This window comes from Amblyomma mixtum, chromosome 3 (assembly GCF_055824585.1).
Source record: "Amblyomma mixtum isolate Tamu chromosome 3, ASM5582458v1, whole genome shotgun sequence".
NCBI classification, from domain to species: domain Eukaryota; kingdom Metazoa; phylum Arthropoda; class Arachnida; order Ixodida; family Ixodidae; genus Amblyomma; species Amblyomma mixtum.
This window is the reverse complement of record NC_143014.1, coordinates 301,144,892-301,170,523: the sequence shown is the minus strand read 5'-3', so window position 1 is coordinate 301,170,523 and position 25,632 is coordinate 301,144,892. Positions and strand designations below refer to the sequence as shown.

Genomic DNA, 25,632 nt, shown 5'->3' with positions numbered 1-25,632 from the left:
AACGTGGTTAACACTGGCATAAGAAGTCGGAGAGTAGGAGAGGGCAAGGCCGATGCATGTGCAGAGTCACAAGACAGCCAGCCAGTTAGGGCAGACCATGATACACGGGCACTCTATGGATGGCAACAGAAAAGACGACGATAAGGGATAAAGAAATGAAAAGACAACGGAAAGAAGCTGCAGCTGCCAGAAGCAAGACGAGCGGCAAAGCCATGATACATGGTGAGTCCAACATGGCCAGGTGCAACGACACCATAAAAGAGAGTGAAGAGGGCAAAGTATTTGAAGCTGGCATGTATTCTGAAAAGACTGTGAAGGGCGTATTTGAGGAGGAGAAAGAAAGGCTGCTGGAGACAATGGAGGGGCAGAACCTAGTTGTGATACGTGGAATGGTTAACGATGGGCAGCAGAGACTAGGCTCAGGGGTGAGGAACTGTAGAAGAGGGCATGGAGGGCCACAAGGCCTAATCAAGGGTCCAAACTGTGCTCCGCACAATGCCGGAGATTACAGAGAAGGGTTTATATGTGAATGCAGGTCACACCTAAATTTACTATCAAGTCACACTGCGCTAGTTACTAACAGATACTACTCCACCTAATGTCTTGCAAAATAGCCAAACATTTTGTGCAGCATAGATTTATGAGTACAGTTGAGCCCACTTATAATAGCTGCTGTTATTATGAATACTCGCTCATTCTCAGAAGATACAAAGTAGCGCTGTCAACTCGGCCCGCAGTAGAAAAACTGCCTCCTCCGAAAAGCACAAAGACTGGAGAGCATCTCCACGAACGCCTGACACCCATCCCGCAAAAAACTATGGGGACTAAACCACACAGTAAAAAGGTGGGCATTACTGACAAAACAATGCAGTTTTACGAAATGATGCCGCGAAAAACATATACTTTAAAGGAGACACCAGTGCTGGGCTTGGCATGGCAAGCCTCGCAAACTGCAGTGGGAATTACCTTTTCACTCGTTACGGGTCGAACACAAAAGCTTGGATAAAGCATGGCTTTTTGTTCTGATTCAGTGAGCGTGCAACCCCATATAAGCTTCGAATTGCGAATGCGTTTGCTCGCCAAGCGGCTTTCTGAGTTCCACTATGATATCACGAATCAAATGCGAACTCGTTCTTGTGCTTGAAAAATTTGCAATGCACCACACGTTGCATTCTTCGACTGTGGTGACAAAGCTGTTCTCAGCATTGAATGCCACATGCAAGATCCAGTTAACAGACATGGGCGTGACTCACACGCTCAAAATTTCCTGCTATGTCAAATCACAAACGCATGCTGGGTGATTCGCCACCCAGCATGCGCTGCTGCATGCTGGGGGTGGCATGCTGTGCCATGGAATAACAGGTCGCTGTCGTACATGTGCGCAATTAGACACATGTGGATTTGTAGCAACTGAAGGATGCACAGATGGCCAGACACCATTTCGCGAGGGATGACTTCACTGGTGCTGATCATGATGCCAGCATTGCAAAGCCATGCAATGGCGAAGGCACTGTACACGACGCCAACACTCCCAACTATCAAGAATCACACAATGGCGATGAGGAAACCAACCTGCCTTCATTTGCAGTGGATGTGTTTACCGCGATTAATTATACTGTGCTCTTAAAGCAGACTGTTCGCAACTACAGCTCTAGGAAGAAACACGCTTATGACTGCATTGAAGAGCATCGATAGTGCCGTCATACAGTTTCCTTAAAAGAAGCCGATGTGGATAATGAACTTCTCTTAGAAATAAACACCAGTTTTGTCAGACTTTGGATTTCTGGCTGTAAAATGGGAAGTTCGTTTGTTACGAATCTCAAACTTAATAAACTCAATTCGCGCGACTGTCAGGTTTGTTACAAGCGGGCTTCACTGTATATAAAAGTCAAACCCATTTATGACAACATTGAAGTGCTCTGGAAATACCATCACTATAACCGATCATTATTATAACATGGTTGTGCCCGAAAAAAAGCTTTAGAGCATTTATTGGCAAGAAAGACCTGAAAAGGTTTGATCACTCTAATGCCTGTAAAAACTCATTAATTCGAACTTCAGGGGACCGGAAAAATGTTAAAATCATCTAGTGATCCTAAAAACAAAACCAATGATCCTCAAAAACTAACAAGAACTGACTGCACCACGGTATATTTGTTTGATGAAAGACTTTGCAATGGTTGCTGGCTTTTGAGATAAGAACAGTGTGATAAATTTTTTTCCCATACTGCATGAATACTGTCCGGAGCAATGAAGCAGAACTGCTGAAATGTGATATGGGCCTCTGCGACAACCTTCACGTTACGAAGCGCAAGCGCTGGAGCTCCACCGCTACTGCGTCACACCCCTCAAAAGTTGCAGCGTCGTGTACGAGGAGGCTTCACTAGAGAAGAAGCGAATGGCATGTTATCAGCGTGCAGTTTTCGTGTCCTGGAAGAACTGGAGAAACCATGCAGACGAATGTGATCGTGCCAATCAGCACCTGAAACAGTGCGCAGCAGGGCTACAGTGAACCAGAAGAGCCCAGTACAGCGAGTGGAGAGGGCAGTGCCTTGCTGTGCGTGTCGCTGGAAGTGTCGCCTGAAGCAGCGGCGCTGCTGTCGACCACTCTTGAAGGCAGCCGACCCAGGCAAGCCTGACGGCGCTTCGGTTGTGGCTTCTCGTTAATTCTGTGCGGTTGTATTTCACAAGTGTTTTGATGTGAGTGTAATGTAACGAAGAAGACGAAGCTGGCAGTGGCGCGGGACGGAGCGCTCACACTAGGCCAGCGGCCAATAATTCATCTCTTCTCCATCGTTCAACCAGTCTCATCCTTTGGCTGGCCGCCATGCAACATTTGGACTCCGAAGTACACGGAAGCCACCACCACCTTTGCCGTACAGGCCCCGGCGAACCATTCGAGCCAAGCAACTCAGCATCCTGCACGGTGGCAGGATACCCAACAGCCAATCCCACGCTCTCACCGCAACATGTCTATGCTCAAGCCACCTTCCTCCATCCAAGACCGGTCTCCTCCCCTGGGGGAATCCAGTGAGGCACAGCAACTAAGCTACAACATTGACATCCTCAGAAAAGCTAGCTATGACCTGGACCACTTACATTCGTGAAATCTGGGACGCTGGCGAATGCAATCTGTCAGAAGGTGAAGGAAGACCCCGACAGCGCCAAGCACGTGGCCGGGTTCTGTCAGTACACGGCTGCGTCTCAGAAGGAGCGGCCTAGTGTATTCTTGGAGGGACTCATCTGCGCCTGTCAAAAGTGGATCAGATGCCGCGACGTCATTGTTGACGGGGTACAATGGTGGACAGCAGCGCAATTCAAACCCTGGGGGAAAGCCACCCTCTCTACACTGGACGGCCTTCGTGGAACTTGTGGCCAAACTACTGGCATCCATCGCCAAAATAGCTGACCACGCACAGGTCCGCTCTCTGGCGGAACTCATCATCGACTGCTGCGAAGCCATTCTCTCTTCTCCGGGCTAAAATGAAGAGGAGCAGATAGAGTGTCTACAAGACGCTGCACAGGGAGGTGAAGCTCCCGAGCGAGCCGCCCTGCCGTGCATGAGGGCGCTCGCGTCAAGTCTACTTGCAGAGTTCATGTGCAGTGAACGCACAGTGCAAGAAGAACAACAAACACGCCACGCCACGTTATTTGAACAATGCTGCTATATAGGTGTGGTCACCTTAAGCACAAACTGTGAGGAGGAGCATGGCATATTACAACGGATTCAACACAGACCCATTCGTTTCGTGGGAGAAGCGGACCACAGGCCCACAGCAGGGCGCAATAGTACCGACCTTACAGTTTCCATCAGCGGTTCTCAGGAAACTAGGTGCAACCCACCCATCAGGCATGGTGCCTGCACTGCGATTGCGGGAGGACAATGCCGGAGATAAGAAAGAAGGGTTTATATGTGAATGCAGGTCACACCTAAATTTACTATCATGTCACACTGCGCTAGTTACTAACAGATGCTACTCCACCTAATGTCTTGCAATATAGCCAAAAATTTTGTGCAGTATAGATTTATGAGTACAGTTGAGCCCACTTATCATAGCTGCTGTTATTATGAATACTTGTTCATTCTCAGAAGATACAAAGTAGCCCTGTCAACTCGGCCCGCAGTAGAAAAACTTCCTCCTCCGAAAAGCACAAAGACTGGAGAGCATCTCCACGAACCCCTGACACCCATCCCGCAAAAAACTATGGGGACTAAACAGCACAGTAAAAAGGTGGGCATTACTGACAAAACAATTCAGTTTTACGAAATGATGCCGCGAAAAACATATACTTTAAAGGAGACACCAGTGCTGGGCTTGGCATGGCAAGCCTCGCAAACTGCAGTGGGAGTTACCTTTTCACTCGTTACGGGTCGAACACAAAAGCTTGGATAAGGCATGGCTTTTTGTTCTGATTCAATGAGCGTGCAACCCCACATAAGCTTCGAATTGCCAATGCGTTTCCTCGCCAAGCGGCTTTCTGAGTTCCACTATGATATCACGAATCAAATGCGAACTCCTTCTTGTGCTTGAACAATTTGCAATGCACCACACGTTGCATTCTTCGACTGTGGTGACAAAGCTGTTCTCAGCATTGAATGCCACATGCAAGATCCAGTTAACAGACATGGGCGTGACCCACACGCTCAAAATTCCCTGCTATGTCAAATCACAAACGCATGCTGGGTGATTCGCCACCCAGCATGCGCTGCTGCATGCTGGGGGTGGCATGCTATGCCATGGAATGACAGGTCGCTGTCGTACATGTGCGCAATTATACACATATGGATTTGTAGCAACTGAATGATGCACAGATGGCGAGACACCATTTCGCGTGGGATGACTTCACTGGTGCTGATCATGACGCCAGCATTGCAAAGCCATGCAATGGCGAAGCCACTGTACACGACGTCAACACTCCCAACTATCAAGAATCACACAATGGCGATAAGGAAACCAACCTGCCTTCATTTGCAGTGGATGTGTTTACCGCGATTAATTATACTGTGCTCTTAAAGCAGACTGTTCGCACCTACAGCTCTAGCAAGAAACAGGCTTATGACTGCATTGAAGAGCTTCGATAGTGGCATCATAAAGTTTCCTTAAAAGAAGCCGATGTGCATAATGAACTTCTCTTAGAAATAAACACCAGTTTTGTCAGACTTTGGATTTCTGGCTATGTAAACTGGAAAGTTCGTTTGTTACAAATCTCAAACTTAATAAACTCAATTCGCGCGACTGTCAGGTTTGTTACAAGCGGGCTTCACTGTATATAAAAGTCAAACCCATTTATAACAATATTGAAGTGCTCCGGAAATACCATCACTATAACCGATCATTATTATAACATGGTTGTGCCCGAAAAAAGCTTTAGAGCATTTATTGACAAGAAAGACCTGAAAGGGTTTGATCACTCTAATGCCTGTAAAAACTCATTAAATCGAACTTCAGGGGACCGGAAAAATGTTCAAATCACCTAATGATCCTAAAAACAAAATCGAATGATCCTCAAAAACTAACAAGAACTGACTGCACCACGGTATATTTGTTTGATGAAAGACTTTGCAATGGTTGCTGGCTTTTGAGATAAGAACAGTGTGATAATTTTTTTTCCCCATACTGCATGAATACTGTCCGGAGCAATGAAGCAGAACTGCTGAAATGTGTATGGTGTATGGTGTCAGAAGGTGAAGGAAGACCCCGACAGCGCCAAGCACGTGGCCGGCTTCTGTCAGTGCACGGCTGCGTCTCAGAAGGAGCGGCCTAGTGTATTCTTGGAGGGACTCAACTGCGCCTGTCAAAATTGGTTCAGATGCCGCAACGTCATTGTTGGCGGGGTACAATGGTGGACAGCAGCGCAATGCAAACCCTGGGGGAAAGCCACCCTCTCTACACTGGACGGCCTTCGTGGAATTTGTGGCCGAACTACTGGCATCCATCGCCAAAATAGCTGACCACGCACAGGTCCGCTCTCTGGCGGAACTCATCATCGACTGCTGCGAAGCCATTCTCTCTTCTCCGGGCTAAAATGAAGAGGAGCAGATAGAGTGTGTCTACAAGACGCTGCACAGGGAGGTGAAGCTCCCGAGCGAGCCGCCCTGCCGTGCATGAGGGCGCTCGCGTCAAGTCTACTTGCAGAGTTCATGTGCAGTGAACGCAAAGTGCAAGAAGAACAACAAACACGCCACGCCACGTTATTTGAACAATGCTGCTATATAGGTGTGGTCACCTTAAGCACAAACTGTGAGGAGGAGCATGGCATATTACAACGGATTCAACACACACCCATTCGTTTCGTGGGAGAAGCGGACCACAGGCCCACAGCAGGGCGCAATAGTACCGACCTTACAGTTTCCATCAGCGGTTCTCAGGAAACTAGGTGCAACCCACCCATCAGGCATGGTGCCTGCACTGCGATTGCGGGAGGACAATGCCGGAGATAAGAAAGAAGGGTTTATATGTGAATGCAGGTCACACCTAAATTTACTATCATGTCACACTGCGCTAGTTACTAACAGATGCTACTCCACCTGATGTCTTGCAATATAGCCAAAAATTTTGTGCAGTATAGATTTATGAGTACAGTTGAGCCCACTTATCATAGCTGCTGTTATTATGAATACTTGTTCATTTTCAGAAGATACAAAGTAGCGCTGTCAACTCGGCCCGCAGTAGAAAAACTTCCTCCTCCGAAAAGCACAAAGACTGGAGAGCATCTCCACGAACCCCTGACACCCATCCCGCAAAAAGCTATGGGGACTAAACAACACAGTAAAAAGGTGGGCATTACTGACAAAACAATGCAGTTTTACGAAATGATCCCGCGAAAAAAAAATACTTTAAAGGAGACACCAGTGCTGGGCCTGGCATGGCAAGCCTCGCAAACTGCAGTGGGAGTTACCTTTTCACTCGTTACGGGTCGAACACAAATGCTTGGATAAGGCATGGCTTTTTGTTCTGATTCAGTGAGCGTGCAACCCCACATAAGCTTCGGATTGCCAATGCGTTTCCTCCCCAAGCGGCTTTCTGAGTTCCACTATGATATCACGAATCAAATTCGAACTCCTTCTTGTGCTTGAAAAATTTGCAATGCACCACACGTTGCATTCTTCGACTGTGGTGACAAAGCTGTTCTCAGCATTGAATGCCACATGCAAGATCCAGTTAACAGACATGGGCGTGACTCACACGCTCAAAATTCCCTGCTATGTCAAATCACAAACGCATGCTGGGTGATTCGCCACCCAGCATGCGCTGCTGCATGCAGGGGGTGGCATGCTATGCCATGGAATGACAGGTCGCTGTCGTACATGTGCGCAATTATACACATGTGTATTTGTAGCAACTGAATGATGCACAGATGGCGAGACACCATTTCGCGTGGGATGACTTCACTGGTGCTGATCATGACGCCAGCATTGCAAAGCCATGCAATGGCGAAGCCACTGTACACGACGACAACACTCCCAACTACAGAGAATCACACAATGGCGATGAGGAAACCAACCTGCCTTCATTTGCAGTGGATGTGTTAACCGCGATTAGTTATACTGTGCTCTTAAAGCAGACTGTTCGCACCTACAGCTCTAGCAAGAAACACGCTTATGACTGCATTGAAGAGCTTCGATAGTGCCGTCATAAAGTTTCCTTAAAAGAAGCCAATGTGCATAATGAACTTCTCTTAGAAATAAACACCAGTTTTGTCAGACTTTGGATTTCTGGCTGTAAAATGGGAAGTTCGTTTGTTACGGATCTCAAACTTAATAAACTCAATTCGCGCGACTATCAGGTTTGCTACAAGCGGGCTTCACTGTATATAAAAGTCAAACCCATTTATGACAACATTGAAGTGCTCTGGAAATACCATCACTATAACCGATCATTATTATAACATGGTTGTGCCCGAAAAGAGCTTTAGAGCATTTATTGACAAGAAAGACCTGAAAAGGTTTGATCACTCTAATGCCTGTAAAAACTCATTAATTCGAACTTCAGGGGACCGGAAAAATGTTAAAATCATCTAGTGATCCTAAAAACAAAACCAATGATCCTCAAAAACTAACAAGAACTGACTGCACCACGGTATATTTGTTTGATGAAAGACTTTGCAATGGTTGCTGGCTTTTGAGATAAGAACAGTGTGATAATTTTTTTTCCCATACTGCATGAATACTGTCTGGAGCAATGAAGCAGAACTGCTGAAATGTGATATGGGCCTCTGCGACAACCTTCACGTTACGAAGCGCAAGCGCTGGAGCTCCACCGCTACTGCGTCACACCCCTCAAAAGTTGCATCGTCGTGTACGAGGAGGCTTCACTAGAGAAGAAGCGAATGGCATGTGATCAGCGTGCAGTTTTGGTGTCCTGAAAGAACTGGAGAAACCATGCAGACGAATGTGATCATGCCAATCAGCACCTGAAACAGTGCGCAGCAGGGCTACAGTGAACCAGAAGAGTCCAGTTCAGCGAGCGGAGAGGGCAGTGCCTTGCTGTGCGTGTCGCTGGAAGTGTCGCCTGAAGCAGCGGCGCTGCTGTCGACCACTCTTGAAGGCAGCCGACCCAGGCAAGCCTGACGGCGCTTCGGTTGTGGCTTCTCGTTAATTCTGTGCGGTTGTATTTCACAAGTGTTTTGATGTGAGTGTAATGTAACGAAGAAGACGAAGCTGGCAGTGGCGCGGGACGGAGCGCTCACACTAGGCCAGCGGCCAATAATTCATCTCTTCTCCATCGTTCAACCAGTCTCATCCTTTGGCTGGCCGCCATGCAACATTTGGACTCCGAAGTACACGGAAGCCACCACCACCTTTGCCGTACAGGCCCCGGCGAACCATTCGAGCCAAGCAACTCAGCATCCTGCAAGGTGGCAGGATACCCAACAGCCAATCCCACGCTCTCACCGCAACATGTCTATGCTCAAGCCACCTTCCTCCATCCAAGACCGGTCTCCTCCCCTGGGGGAATCCAGTGAGGCACAGCAACTAAGCTACAACATTGACATCCTCAGAAAAGCTAGCTATGACCTGGACCACTTACATTCGTGAAATCTGGGACGCTGGCGAATGCAATCTGTCAGAAGGTGAAGGAAGACCCCGACAGCGCCAAGCACGTGGCCGGGTTCTGTCAGTACACGGCTGCGTCTCAGAAGGAGCGGCCTAGTGTATTCTTGGAGGGACTCATCTGCGCCTGTCAAAAGTGGATCAGATGCCGCGACGTCATTGTTGACGGGGTACAATGGTGGACAGCAGCGCAATTCAAACCCTGGGGGAAAGCCACCCTCTCTACACTGGACGGCCTTCGTGGAATTTGTGGCCAAACTACTGGCATCCATCGCCAAAATAGCTGACCACGCACAGGTCCGCTCTCTGGCGGAACTCATCATCGACTGCTGCGAAGCCATTCTCTCTTCTCCGGGCTAAAATGAAGAGGAGCAGATAGAGTGTCTACAAGACGCTGCACAGGGAGTTGAAGCTCCCGAGCGAGCCGCCCTGCCGTGCATGAGGGCGCTCGCGTCAAGTCTACTTGCAGAGTTCATGTGCAGTGAACGCACAGTGCAAGAAGAACAACAAACACGCCACGCCACTTTATTTGAACAATGCTGCTATATAGGTGTGGTCACCTTAAGCACAAACTGTGAGGAGGAGCATGGCATATTACAACGGATTCAACACAGACCCATTCGTTTCGTGGGAGAAGCGGACCACAGGCCCACAGCAGGGCGCAATAGTACCGACCTTACAGTTTCCATCAGCGGTTCTCAGGAAACTAGGTGCAACCCACCCATCAGGCATGGTGCCTGCACTGCGATTGCGGGAGGACAATGCCGGAGATAAGAAAGAAGGGTTTATATGTGAATGCAGGTCACACCTAAATTTACTATCATGTCACACTGCGCTAGTTACTAATAGATGCTACTCCACCTAATGTCTTGCAATATAGCCAAAAATTTTGTGCAGTATAGATTTATGAGTACAGTTGAGCCCACTTATCATAGCTGCTGTTATTATGAATACTTGTTCATTCTCAGAAGATACAAAGTAGCCCTGTCAACTCGGCCCGCAGTAGAAAAACTTCCTCCTCCGAAAAGCACAAAGACTGGAGAGCATCTCCACGAACCCCTGACACCCATCCCGCAAAAAACTATGGGGACTAAACAACACAGTAAAAAGGTGGGCATTACTGACAAAACAATTCAGTTTTACGAAATGATGCCGCGAAAAACATATACTTTAAAGGAGACACCAGTGCTGGGCTTGGCATGGCAAGCCTCGCAAACTGCAGTGGGAGTTACCTTTTCACTCGTTACGGGTCGAACACAAAAGCTTGGATAAGGCATGGCTTTTTGTTCTGATTCAATGAGCGTGCAACCCCACATAAGCTTCGAATTGCCAATGCGTTTCCTCGCCAAGCGGCTTTCTGAGTTCCACTATGATATCACGAATCAAATGCGAACTCCTTCTTGTGCTTGAACAATTTGCAATGCACCACACGTTGCATTCTTCGACTGTGGTGACAAAGCTGTTCTCAGCATTGAATGCCACATGCAAGATCCAGTTAACAGACATGGGCGTGACCCACACGCTCAAAATTCCCTGCTATGTCAAATCACAAACGCATGCTGGGTGATTCGCCACCCAGCATGCGCTGCTGCATGCTGGGGGTGGCATGCTATGCCATTGAATGACAGGTCGCTGCCGTACATGTGCGCAATTATACACATATGGATTTGTAGCAACTGAATGATGCACAGATGGCGAGACACCATTTCGCGTGGGATGACTTCACTGGTGCTGATCATGACGCCAGCATTGCAAAGCCATGCAATGGCGAAGCCACTGTACACGACGTCAACACTCCCAACTATCAAGAATCACACAATGGCGATAAGGAAACCAACCTGCCTTCATTTGCAGTGGATGTGTTTACCGCGATTAATTATACTGTGCTCTTAAAGCAGACTGTTCGCACCTACAGCTCTAGCAAGAAACAGGCTTATGACTGCATTGAAGAGCTTCGATAGTGGCATCATAAAGTTTCCTTAAAAGAAGCCGATGTGCATAATGAACTTCTCTTAGAAATAAACACCAGTTTTGTCAGACTTTGGATTTCTGGCTATGTAAACTGGAAAGTTCGTTTGTTACAAATCTCAAACTTAATAAACTCAATTCGCGCGACTGTCAGGTATGTTACAAGCGGGCTTCACTGTATATAAAAGTCAAACCCATTTATAACAATATTGAAGTGCTCTGGAAATACCATCACTATAACCGATCATTATTATAACATGGTTGTGCCCGAAAAAAGCTTTAGAGCATTTATTGACAAGAAAGACCTGAAAGGGTTTGATCACTCTAATGCCTGTAAAAACTCATTAAATCGAACTTCAGGGGACCGGAAAAATGTTCAAATCATCTAATGATCCTAAAAACAAAATCGAATGATCCTCAAAAACTAACAAGAACTGACTGCACCACGGTATATTTGTTTGATGAAAGACTTTGCAATGGTTGCTGGCTTTTGAGATAAGAACAGTGTGATAATTTTTTTTTTCCCATACTGCATGAATACTGTCCGGAGCAATGAAGCAGAACTGCTGAAATGTGTATGGTGTATGGTGTCAGAAGGTGAAGGAAGACCCCGACAGCGCCAAGCACGTGGCCGGCTTCTGTCAGTATACGGCTGCGTCTCAGAAGGAGCGGCCTAGTGTATTCTTGGAGGGACTCAACTGCGCCTGTCAAAATTGGTTCAGATGCCGCAACGTCAGTGTTGGCGGGGTACAATGGTGGACAGCAGCGCAATGCAAACCCTGGGGGAAAGCCACCCTCTCTACACTGGACGGCCTTCGTGGAATTTGTGGCCGAACTACTGGCATCCATCGCCAAAATAGCTGACCACGCACAGGTCCGCTCTCTGGCGGAACTCATCATCGACTGCTGCGAAGCCATTCTCTCTTCTCCGGGCAAAAATGAAGAGGAGCAGATAGAGTGTGTCTACAAGACGCTGCACAGGGAGGTGAAGCTGCCGAGCGAGCCGCCCTGCCGCGCATGAGGGCGCTCGCGTCAAGTCTACTTGCAGAGTTCATGTGCAGTGACAGCACAGTGCAAGAAGAAGAAGAAACACGCCACGCCATGTTATTTGAACAATGCTGCTATATAGGTGTGGTCACCTTAAATGTGTATGCTGAAATGTTGTATGTTCTGATTTTTGCTCTGTTCGCTATCTGCTTCTTTTGAAATGTACTTGTCATTTTTTATCAATATGTTTGTACCCCACTCCTGCCTAAGGCCTGTAACACAGGCCGGCAGTATTTGCTAAATAAATAAATAAATAAACAACCTTCACGTTACGAAGCGCAAGCGCAGGAGCTCCACCGCTACTGCGTCACACCCCTCAAAAGTTGCAGCGTCGTGTACGAGGAGGCTTCACTAGAGAAGAAGCGAATGGCATGTGATCAGCGTGCAGTTTTGGTGTCCTGGAAGAACTGGAGAAACCATGCAGACGAATGTGATCGTGCCAATCAGCACCTGAAACAGTGCGCAGCAGGGCTACAGTGAACCAGAAGAGTCCAGTACAGCGAGCGGAGAGGGCAGTGCCTTGCTGTGCGTGTCGCTGGAAGTGTCGCCTGAAGCAGCGGCGCTGCTGTCGACCACTCTTGAAGGCAGCCGACCCAGGCAAGCCTGACGGCCCTTCGGTTGTGGCTTCTCGTTAATTCTGTGCGGTTGTATTTCACAAGTGTTTTGATGTGAGTGAAATGTAACGAAGAAGACGAAGCTGGCAGTGGCGCGGGACGGAGCGCTCACACTAGGCAAGCGGCCAATAATTCATCTCTTCTCCATCGTTCAACCAGTCTCATCCTTTGGCTGGCCGCCATGCAACATTTGGACTCCGAAGTACACAGAAGCCACCACCACCTTTGCCGTACAGGCCCCGGCGAACCATTCGAGCCAAGCAACTCAGCATCCTGCACGGTGGCAGGATACCCAACAGCCAATCCCACGCTCTCACCGCAACATGTCTATGCTCAAGCCACCTTCCTCCATCCAAGACCGGTCTCCTCCCCTGGGGGAATCCAGTGAGGCACAGCAACTAAGCTACAACATTGACATCCTCAGAAAAGCTAGCTATGACCTGGACCACTTACATTCGTGAAATCTGGGACGCTGGCGAATGCAATCTGTCAGAAGGTGAAGGAAGACCCCGACAGCGCCAAGCACGTGGCCGGCTTCTGTCAGTACACGGCTGCGTCTCAGAAGGAGCGGCCTAGTGTATTCTTGGAGGGACTCATCTGCGCCTGTCAAAATTGGTTCAGATGCCGCGACGTCATTGTTGACGGGGTACAATGGTGGACAGCAGCGCAATTCAAACCCTGGGGGAAAGCCACCTTCTCTACACTGGACGGCCTTCGCGGAATTTGTGGCCAAACTACTGGCATCCATCGCCAAAATAGCTGACCACGCACAGGTCCGCTCTCTGGCGGAACTCATCATCGACTGCTGCGAAGCCATTCTCTCTTCTCCAGGCTAAAATGAAGAGGAGCAGATAGAGTGTGTCTACAAGACGCTGCACAGGGAGGTGAAGCTCCCGAGCGAGCCGCCCTGCCGTGCATGAGGGCGCTCGCGTCAAGTCTACTTGCAGAGTTCATGTGCAGTGAACGCACAGTGCAAGAAGAACAACAAACACGCCACGCCACGTTATTTGAACAATGCTGCTATATAGGTGTGGTCACCTTAAGCACAAACTGTGAGGAGGAGCATGGCATATTACAACGGATTCAACACAGACCCATTCGTTTCGTGGGAGAAGCGGACCACAGGCCCACAGCAGGGCGCAATAGTACCGACCTTACAGTTTCCATCAGCGGTTCTCAGGAAACTAGGTGCAACCCACCCATCAGGCATGGTGCCTGCACTGCGATTGCGGGAGGACAATGCCGGAGATAAGAAAGAAGGGTTTATATGTGAATGCAGGTCACACCTAAATTTACTATCATGTCACACTGCGCTAGTTACTAACAGATGCTACTCCACCTAATGTCTTGCAATATAGCCAAAAATTTTGTGCAGTATAGATTTATGAGTACAGTTGAGCCCACTTATCATAGCTGCTGTTATTATGAATACTTGTTCATTCTCAGAAGATACAAAGTAGCGCTGTCAACTCGGCCCGCAGTAGAAAAACTTCCTCCTCCGAAAAGCACAAAGACTGGAGAGCATCTCCACGAACCCCTGACACCCATCCCGCAAAAAACTATGGGGACTAAACAACACAGTAAAAAGGTGGGCATTACTGACAAAACAATTCAGTTTTACGAAATGATGCCGCGAAAAACATATACTTTAAAGGAGACACCAGTGCTGGGCTTGGCATGGCAAGCCTCGCAAACTGCAGTGGGAGTTACCTTTTCACTCGTTACGGGTCGAACACAAAAGCTTGGATAAGGCATGGCTTTTTGTTCTGATTCAATGAGCGTGCAACCCCACATAAGCTTCGAATTGCCAATGCGTTTCCTCGCCAAGCGGCTTTCTGAGTTCCACTATGATATCACGAATCAAATGCGAACTCCTTCTTGTGCTTGAACAATTTGCAATGCACCACACGTTGCATTCTTCGACTGTGGTGACAAAGCTGTTCTCAGCATTGAATGCCACATGCAAGATCCAGTTAACAGACATGGGCGTGACCCACACGCTCAAACTTCCCTGCTATGTCAAATCACAAACGCATGCTGGGTGATTCGCCACCCAGCATGTGCTGCTGCATGCTGGGGGTGGCATGCTATGCCATGGAATGACAGGTCGCTGTCGTACATGTGCGCAATTATACACATATGGATTTGTAGCAACTGAATGATGCACAGATGGCGAGACACCATTTCGCGTGGGATGACTTCACTGGTGCTGATCATGACGCCAGCATTGCAAAGCCATGCAATGGCGAAGCCACTGTACACGACGTCAACACTCCCAACTATCAAGAATCACACAATGGCGATAAGGAAACCAACCTGCCTTCATTTGCAGTGGATGTGTTTACCGCGATTAATTATACTGTGCTCTTAAAGCAGACTGTTCGCACCTACAGCTCTAGCAAGAAACAGGCTTATGACTGCATTGAAGAGCTTCGATAGTGGCATCATAAAGTTTCCTTAAAAGAAGCCGATGTGCATAATGAACTTCTCTTAGAAATAAACACCAGTTTTGTCAGACTTTGGATTTCTGGCTATGTAAACTGGAAAGTTCGTTTGTTACAAATCTCAAACTTAATAAACTCAATTCGCGCGACTGTCAGGTTTGTTACAAGCGGGCTTCACTGTATATAAAAGTCAAACCCATTTATAACAATATTGAAGTGCTCTGGAAATACCATCACTATAACCGATCATTATTATAACATGGTTGTGCCCGAAAAAAGCTTTAGAGCATTTATTGACAAGAAAGACCTGAAAGGGTTTGATCACTCTAATGCCTGTAAAAACTCATTAAATCGAACTTCAGGGGACCGGAAAAATGTTCAAATCATCTAATGATCCTAAAAACAAAATCGAATGATCCTCAAAAACTAACAAGAACTGACTCCCCCACGGTATATTTGTTTGATGAAAGACTTTGCAATGGTTGCTGGCTTTTGAGATAAGAACAGTGTGATAATTTTTTTTTTCCCATACTGCATGAATACTGTCCGGAGCAATGAAGCAGAACTGCTGAAATGTGTATGGTGTATGGTGTCAGAAGGTGAAGGAAGACCCCGACAGCGCCAAGCACGTGGCCGGCTTCTGTCAGTACACGGCTGCGTCTCAGAAGGAGCGGCCTAGTGTATTCTTGGAGGGACTCAACTGCGCCTGTCAAAATTGGTTCAGATGCCGCAACGTCATTGTTGGCGGGGTACAATGGTGGACAGCAGCGCAATGCAAACCCTGGGGGAAAGCCACCCTCTCTACACTGGACGGCCTTCGTGGAATTTGTGGCCGAACTACTGGCATCCATCGCCAAAATAGCTGACCACGCACAGGTCCGCTCTCTGGCGGAACTCATCATCGACTGCTGCGAAGCCATTCTCTCTTCTCCGGGCAAAAATGAAGAGGAGCAGATAGAGTGTGTCTACAAGACGCTGCACAGGGAGGTGAAGCTGCCGAGCGAGCCGCCCTGCCGCGCATGAGGGCGCTCGCGTCAAGTCTACTTGCAGAGTTCATGTGCAGTGACAGCACAGTGCAAGAAGAAGAAGAAACACGCCACGCCATGTTATTTGAACAATGCTGCTATATAGGTGTGGTCACCTTAAATGTGTATGCTGAAATGTTGTATGTTCTGATTTTTGCTCTGTTCGCTATCTGCTTCTTTTGAAATGTACTTGTCATTTTTTATCAATATGTTTGTACCCCACTCCTGCCTAAGGCCTGTAACACAGGCCGGCAGTATTTGCTAAATAAATAAATAAATAAACAACCTTCACGTTACGAAGCGCAAGCGCTGGAGCTCCACCGCTACTGCGTCACACCCCTCAAAAGTTGCAGCGTCGTGTACGAGGAGGCTTCACTAGAGAAGAAGCGAATGGCATGTGATCAGCGTGCAGTTTTGGTGTCCTGGAAGAACTGGAGAAACCATGCAGACGAATGTGATCGTGCCAATCAGCACCTGAAACAGTGCGCAGCATGGCTACAGTGAACCAGAAGAGTCCAGTACAGCGAGCGGAGAGGGCAGTGCCTTGCTGTGCGTGTCGCTGGAAGTGTCGCCTGAAGCAGCGGCGCTGCTGTCGACCACTCTTGAAGGCAGAGGACCCAGGCAAGCCTGACGGCCCTTCGGTTGTGGCTTCTCGTTAATTCTGTGCGGTTGTATTTCACAAGTGTTTTGATGTGAGTGTAATGTAACGAAGAAGACGAAGCTGGCAGTGGCGCGGGACGGAGCGCTCACACTAGGCAAGCGGCCAATAATTCATCTCTTCTCCATCGTTCAACCAGTCTCATCCTTTGGCTGGCCGCCATGCAACATTTGGACTCCGAAGTACACAGAAGCCACCACCACCTTTGCCGTACAGGCCCCGGCGAACCATTCGAGCCAAGCAACTCAGCATCCTGCACGGTGGCAGGATACCCAACAGCCAATCCCACGCTCTCACCGCAACATGTCTATGCTCAAGCCACCTTCCTCCATCCAAGACCGGTCTCCTCCCCTGGGGGAATCCAGTGAGGCACAGACACTAAGCTACAACATTGACATCCTCAGAAAAGCTAGCTATGACCTGGACCACTTACATTCGTGAAATCTGGGACGCTGGCGAATGCAATCTGTCAGAAGGTGAAGGAAGACCCCGACAGCGCCAAGCACGTGGCCGGCTTCTGTCAGTACACGGCTGCGTCTCAGAAGGAGCGGCCTAGTGTATTCTTGGAGGGACTCATCTGCGCCTGTCAAAATTGGTTCAGATGCCGCGACGTCATTGTTGACGGGGTACAATGGTGGACAGCAGCGCAATTCAAACCCTGGGGGAAAGCCACCTTCTCTACACTGGACGGCCTTCGTGGAATTTGTGGCCAAACTACTGGCATCCATCGCCAAAATAGCTGACCACGCACAGGTCCGCTCTCTGGCGGAACTCATCATCGACTGCTGCGAAGCCATTCTCTCTTCTCCAGGCTAAAATGAAGAGGAGCAGATAGAGTGTGTCTACAAGACGCTGCACAGAGAGGTGAAGCTCCCGAGCGAGCCGCCCTGCCGTGCATGAGGGCGCTCGCGTCAAGTCTACTTGCAGAGTTCATGTGCAGTGAACGCACAGTGCAAGAAGAACAACAAACACGCCACGCCACGTTATTTGAACAATGCTGCTATATAGGTCTGGTCACCTTAAGCACAAACTGTGAGGAGGAGCATGGCATATTACAACGGATTCAACACAGACCCATTCGTTTCGTGGGAGAAGCGGACCACAGGCCCACAGCAGGGCGCAATAGTACCGACCTTACAGTTTCCATCAGCGGTTCTCAGGAAACTAGGTGCAACCCACCCATCAGGCATGGTGCCTGCACTGCGATTGCGGGAGGACAATGCCGGAGATAAGAGAGAAGGGTTTATATGTGAATGCAGGTCACACCTAAATTTACTATCATGTCACACTGCGCTAGTTACTAACAGATGCTACACCACCTAATGTCTTGCAATATAGCCAAAAATTTTGTGCAGTACAGATTTATGAGTACAGTTGAGCCCACTTATCATAGCTGCTGTTATTATGAATACTTGTTCATTCTCAGAAGATACAAAGTAGCGCTGTCAACTCGGCCCGCAGTAGAAAAACTTCCTCCTCCGAAAAGCACAAAGACTGGAGAGCATCTCCACGAACCCCTGACACCCATCCCGCAAAAAGCTATGGGGACTAAACAACACAGTAAAAAGGTGGGCATTACTGACAAAACAATGCAGTTTTACGAAATGATCCCGCGAAAAACATATACTTTAAAGGAGACACCAGTGCTGGGCCTGGCATGGCAAGCCTCGCAAACTGCAGTGGGAGTTACCTTTTCACTCGTTAAGGGTCGAACACAAATGCTTGGATAAGGCATGGCTTTTTGTTCTGATTCAGTGAGCGTGCAACCCCACATAAGCTTCGGATTGCCAATGCGTTTCCTCCCCAAGCGGCTTTCTGAGTTCCACTATGATATCACGAATCAAATTCGAACTCCTTCTTGTGCTTGAAAAATTTGCAATGCACCACACGTTGGATTCTTCGACTGTGGTGACAAAGCTGTTCTCAGCATTGAATGCCACATGCAAGATCCAGTTAACAGACATGGGCGTGACTCACACGCTCAAAATTCCCTGCTATGTCAAATCACAAACGCATGCTGGGTGATTCGCCACCCAGCATGCGCTACTGCATGCTGGGGGTGGCATGCTATGCCATGGAATGACAGGTCGCTGTCGTACATGTGCGCAATTATACACATGTGGATTTGTAGCAACTGAATGATGCACAGATGGCGAGACACCATTTCGCGTGGGATGACTTCACTGGTGCTGATCATGACGCCAGCATTGCAAAGCCATGCAATGGCGAAGCCACTGTACACGACGACAACACTCCCAACTACAGAGAATCACACAATGGCGATGAGGAAACCAACCTGCCTTCATTTGCAGTGGATGTGTTAACCGCGATTAGTTATACTGTGCTCTTAAAGCAGACTGTTCGCACCTACAGCTCTAGCAAGAAACACGCTTATGACTGCATTGAAGAGCTTCGATAGTGCCGTCATAAAGTTTCCTTAAAAGAAGCCAATGTGCATAATGAACTTCTTAGAAATAAACACCAGTTTTGTCAGACTTTGGATTTCTGGCTGTAAAATGGGAAGTTCGTTTGTTACGGATCTCAAACTTAATAAACTCAATTCGCGCGACTATCAGGTTTGTTACAAGCGGGCTTCACTGTATATAAAAGTCAAACCCATTTATGACAACATTGAAGTGCTCTGGAAATACCATCACTATAACCGATCATTATTATAACATGGTTGTGCCCGAAAAGAGCTTTAGAGCATTTATTGACAAGAAAGACCTGAAAAGGTTTGATCACTCTAATGCCTGTAAAAACTCATGAATTCGAACTTCAGGGGACCGGAAAAATGTTAAAATCATCTAGTGATCCTAAAAACAAAACCAATGATCCTCAAAAACTAACAAGAACTGACTGCACCACGGTATATTTGTTTGATGAAAGACTTTGCAATGGTTGCTGGCTTTTGAGATAAGAACAGTGTGATAATTTTTTTTCCCATACTGCATGAATACTGTCTGGAGCAATGAAGCAGAACTTTTGAAATGTGATATGGGCCTCTGCGACAACCTTCACGTTAAGAAGCGCAAGCGCTGGAGCTCCACCGCTACTGCGTCACACCCCTCAAAAGTTGCAGCGTCGTGTACGAGGAGGCTTCACTAGAGAAGAAGCGAATGGCATGTGATCAGCGTGCAGTTTTGGTGTCCTGGAAGAACTGGAGAAACCATGCAGACGAATGTGATCGTGCCAATCAGCACCTGAAACAGTGCGCAGCAGGGCTACAGTGAACAAGAAGAGTCCAGTACAGCGAGCGGAGAGGGCAGTGCCTTGCTGTGCGTGTCGCTGGAAGTGTCGCCTGAAGCAGCGGCGCTGCTGTCGACCACTCTTGAAGGCAGCCGACCCAGGCAAGCCTGACGGCCCTTCGGTTGTGGCTTCTCGTTAATTCTGTGCGGTTGTATTTCACAAGTGTTTTGATGTGAGTGAAATGTAACGAAGAAGACGAAGCTGGCAGTGGCGCGGGACGGAGCGCTCACACTAGGCAAGCGGCCAATAATTCATCTCTTCTCCATCGTTCAACCAGTCTCATCCTTTGGCTGGCCGCCATGCAACATTTGGACTCCGAAGTACACAGAAGCCACCACCACCTTTGCCGTACAGGCCCCGGCGAACCATTCGAGCCAAGCAACTCAGCATCCTGCACGGTGGCAGGATACCCAACAGCCAATCCCACGCTCTCACCGCAACATGTCTATGCTCAAGCCACCTTCCTCCATCCAAGACCGGTCTCCTCCCCTGGGGGACTCCAGTGACGCACAGCAACTAAGCTACAACATTGACATCCTCAGAAAAGCTAGCTATGACCTGGACCACTTACATTCGTGAAATCTGGGACGCTGGCGAATGCAATCTGTCAGAAGGTGAAGGAAGACCCCGACAGCGCCAAGCACGTGGCCGGCTTCTGTCAGTACACGGCTGCGTCTCAGAAGGAGCGGCCTAGTGTATTCTTGGAGGGACTCATCTGCGCCTGTCAAAATTGGTTCAGATGCCGCGACGTCATTGTTGACGGGGTACAATGGTGGACAGCAGCGCAATTCAAACCCTGGGGGAAAGCCACCTTCTCTACACTGGACGGCCTTCGTGGAATGTGTGGCCAAACTACTGGCATCCATCGCCAAAATAGCTGACCACGCACAGGTCCGCTCTCTGGCGGAACTCATCATCGACTGCTGCGAAGCCATTCTCTCTTCTCCAGGCTAAAATGAAGAGGAGCAGATAGAGTGTGTCTACAAGACGCTGCACAGGGAGGTGAAGCTCCCGAGCGAGCCGCCCTGCCGTGCATGAGGGCGCTCGCGTCAAGTCTACTTGCAGAGTTCATGTGCAGTGAACGCACAGTGCAAGAAGAACAACAAACACGCCACGCCACGTTATTTGAACAATGCTGCTATATAGGTGTGGTCACCTTAAGCACAAACTGTGAGGAGGAGCATGGCATATTACAACGGATTCAACACAGACCCATTCGTTTCGTGGGAGAAGCGGACCACAGGCCCACAGCAGGGCGCAATAGTACCGACCTTACAGTTTCCATCAGCGGTTCTCAGGAAACTAGGTGCAACCCACCCACCAGGCATGTTGCCTGCACTGCGATTGCGGGAGGACAATGCCGGAGATAAGAGAGAAGGGTTTATATGTGAATGCAGGTCACACCTAAATTTACTATCATGTCACACTGCGCTAGTTACTAACAGATGCTACTCCACCTAATGTCTTGCAATATAGCCAAAAATTTTGTGCAGTACAGATTTATGAGTACAGTTGAGCCCACTTATCATAGCTGCTGTTATTATGAATACTTGTTCATTCTCAGAAGATACAAAGTAGCGCTGTCAACTCGGCCCGCAGTAGAAAAACTTCCTCCTCCGAAAAGCACAAAGACTGGAGAGCATCTCCACGAACCCCTGACACCCATCCCGCAAAAAGCTATGGGGACTAAACAACACAGTAAAAAGGTGGGCATTACTGACAAAACAATGCAGTTTTACGAAATGATCCCGCGAAAAACATATACTTTAAAGGAGACACCAGTGCTGGGCCTGGCATGGCAAGCCTCGCAAACTGCAGTGGGAGTTACCTTTTCACTCGTTACGGGTCGAACACAAATGCTTGGATAAGGCATGGCTTTTTGTTCTGATTCAGTGAGCGTGCAACCCCACATAAGCTTCGGATTGCCAATGCGTTTCCTCCCCAAGCGGCTTTCTGAGTTCCACTATGATATCACGAATCAAATTCGAACTCCTTCTTGTGCTTGAAAAATTTGCAATGCACCACACGTTGGATTCTTCGACTGTGGTGACAAAGCTGTTCTCAGCATTGAATGCCACATGCAAGATTCAGTTCACAGACATGGGCGTGACTCACACGCTCAAAATTCCCTGCTATGTCAAATCACAAACGCATGCTGGGTGATTCGCCACCCAGCATGCGCTGCTGCATGCTGGGGGTGGCATGCTATGCCATGGAATGACAGGTCGCTGTCGTACATGTGCGCAATTATACACATGTGGATTTGTAGCAACTGAATGATGCACAGATGGCGAGACACCATTTCGCGTGGGATGACTTCACTGGTGCTGATCATGACGCCAGCATTGCAAAGCCATGCAATGGCGAAGCCACTGTACACGACGACAACACTCCCAACTACAGAGAATCACACAATGGCGATGAGGAAACCAACCTGCCTTCATTTGCAGTGGATGTGTTAACCGCGATTAGTTATACTGTGCTCTTAAAGCAGACTGTTCGCACCTACAGCTCTAGCAAGAAACACGCTTATGACTGCATTGAAGAGCTTCGATAGTGCCGTCATAAAGTTTCCTTAAAAGAAGCCAATGTGCATAATGAACTTCTCTTAGAAATAAACACCAGTTTTGTCAGACTTTGGATTTCTGGCTGTAAAATGGGAAGTTCGTTTGTTACGGATCTCAAACTTAATAAACTCAATTCGCGCGACTATCAGGTTTGTTACAAGCGGGCTTCACTGTATATAAAAGTCAAACCCATTTATGACAACATTGAAGTGCTCTGGAAATACCATCACTATAACCGATCATTATTATAACATGGTTGTGCCCGAAAAGAGCTTTAGAGCATTTATTGACAAGAAAGACCTGAAAAGGTTTGATCACTCTAATGCCTGTAAAAACTCATTAATTCGAACTTCAGGGGACCGGAAAAATGTTAAAATCATCTAGTGATCCTAAAAACAAAACCAATGATCCTCAAAAACTAACAAGAACTGACTGCACCACGGTATATTTGTTTGATGAAAGACTTTGCAATGGTTGCTGGCTTTTGAGATAAGAACAGTGTGATAATTTTTTTTCCCATACAGCATGAATACTGTCCGGAGCAATGAAGCAGAACTGCTGAAATGTGATATGGGCCTCTGCGACAACCTTCACGTTACGAAGCGCAAGCGCTGGAGCTCCACCGCTACTCCGTCACACCCCTCAAAAGTTGCATCGTCGTGTACGAGGAGGCTTCACTAGAGAAGCGAATGGCATGTGATCAGCGTGCAGTTTTGGTGTCCTGAAAGAACTGGAGAAACCATGCAGACGAATGTGATCGTGCCAATCAGCACCTGAAACAGTGCGCAGCAGGGCTACAGTGAACCATAAGAGTCCAGTTCAGCGAGCGGAGAGGGCAGTGCCTTGCTGTGCGTGTCGCTGGAAGTGTCGCCTGAAGCAGCGGCGCTGCTGTCGACCACTCTTGAAGGCAGCCGACCCAGGCAAGCCTGACGGCGCTTCGGTTGTGGCTTCTCGTTAATTCTGTGCGGTTGTATTTCACAAGTGTTTTGATGTGAGTGTAATGTAACGAAGAAGACGAAGCTGGCAGTGGCGCGGGACGGAGCGCTCACACTAGGCCAGCGGCCAATAATTCATCTCTTCTCCATCGTTGAACCAGTCTCATCCTTTGGCTGGCCGCCATGCAACATTTGGACTCCGAAGTACACAGAAGCCACCACCACCTTTGCCGTACAGGCCCCGGCGAACCATTCCAGCCAAGCAACTCAGCATCCTGCATGGTGGCAGGATACCCAACAGCCAATCCCACGCTCTCACCGCAACATGTCTATGCTCAAGCCACCTTCCTCCATCCAAGACCGGTCTCCTCCCCTGGGGGAATCCAGTGAGGCACAGCAACTAAGCTACAACATTGACATCCTCAGAAAAGCTAGCTATGACCACTTACATTCGTGAAATCTGGGACGCTGGCGAATGCAATGTGTCAGAAGGTGAAGGAAGACCCCGACAGCGCCAAGCACGTGGCCGGCTTCTGTCAGTACACGGCTGCGTCTCAGAAGGAGCGGCCTATAGTGTATTCTTGGAGGGACTCATCTGCGCCTGTCAAAATTGGTTCAGATGCCGCGACGTCATTGTTGACGGGGTACAATGGTGGACAGCAGCGCAATTCAAACCCTGGGGGAAAGCCACCCTCTCTACACTGGACGGCCTTCGTGGAATTTGTGGCCAAACTACTGGCATCCATCGCCAAAATAGCTGACCACGCACAGGTCCGCTCTCTGGCGGAACTCATCATCGACTGCTGCGAAGCCATTCTCTCTTCTCCGGGCTAAAATTAAGAGGAGCAGATAGAGTGTGTCTACAAGACGCTGCACAGGGAGGTGAAGCTCCCGAGCGAGCCGCCCTGCCGTGCATGAGGGCGCTCGCGTCAAGTCTACTTGCAGAGTTCATGTGCAGTGAACGCACAGTGCAAGAAGAACAACAAACACGCCACGCCACGTTATTTGAACAATGCTGCTATATAGGTGTGGTCACCTTAAGCACAAACTGTGAGGAGGAGCATCGCATATTACAACGGATTCAACACAGACCCATTCGTTTCGTGGGAGAAGCGGACAGCAGGCCCACAGCAGGGCGCAATAGTACCGACCTGACAGTTTCCATCAGCGGTTCTCAGGAAACTAGGTGCAACCCACCCATCAGGCATGGTGCCTGCACTGCGATTGCGGGAGGACAATGCCGGAGATAAGAGAGAAGGGTTTATATGTGAATGCAGGTCACACCTAAATTTACTATCATGTCACACTGCGCTAGTTACTAACAGATGCTACTCCACCTAATGTCTTGCAATATAGCCAAAAATTTTGTGCAGTATAGATTTATGAGTACAGTTGAGCCCACTTATCATAGCTGCTGTTATTATGAATACTTGTTCATTCTCAGAAGATACAAAGTAGCGCTGTCAACTCGGCCCGCAGTAGAAAAACTTCCTCCTCCGAAAAGCACAAAGACTGGAGAGCATCTCCACGAACCCCTGACACCCATCCCGCAAAAAGCTATGGGGACTAAACAACACAGTAAAAAGGTGGGCATTACTGACAAAACAATTCAGTTTTACGAAATGATGCCGCGAAAAACATATCCTTTAAAGGAGACACCAGTGCTGGGCTTGGCATGGCAAGCCTCGCAAACTGCAGTGGGAGTTACCTTTTCACTCGTTACGGGTCGAACACAAAAGCTTGGATAAGGCATGGCTTTTTGTTCTGATTCAATGAGCGTGCAACCCCATATAAGCTTCGAATTGCCAATGCGTTTCCTCGCCAAGCGGCTTTCTGAGTTCCACTATGATATCACGAATAAATGCGAACTCCTTCTTGTGCTTGAACAATTTGCAATGCACCACACGTTGCATTCTTAGACTGTGGTGACAAAGCTGTTCTCAGCATTGAATGCCACATGCAAGATCCAGTTAACAGACATGGGCGTGACCCACACGCTCAAAATTCCCTGCTATGTCAAATCACAAACGCATGCTGGGTGATTCGCCACCCAGCATGCGCTGCTGCATG

At 48.4% G+C, this 25,632-nt stretch overlaps 4 pseudogenes; all 4 read left to right on the top strand.

The window, feature by feature from the left end:
- Positions 1-233: 233 nt before the first annotated feature.
- Positions 234-6,026, top strand: LOC149355387 (uncharacterized; annotated as a pseudogene).
- Positions 6,027-8,209: 2,183 nt separating this feature from the next.
- LOC149355386 (uncharacterized) lies at positions 8,210-12,044 on the top strand (annotated as a pseudogene).
- A 444-nt stretch (positions 12,045-12,488) lies between these two features.
- On the top strand, positions 12,489-16,151 carry LOC149355385 (uncharacterized; annotated as a pseudogene).
- Positions 16,152-16,644: 493 nt separating this feature from the next.
- On the top strand, positions 16,645-25,604 carry LOC149355384 (uncharacterized; annotated as a pseudogene).
- The last annotated feature ends 28 nt before the right edge of the window (positions 25,605-25,632 follow it).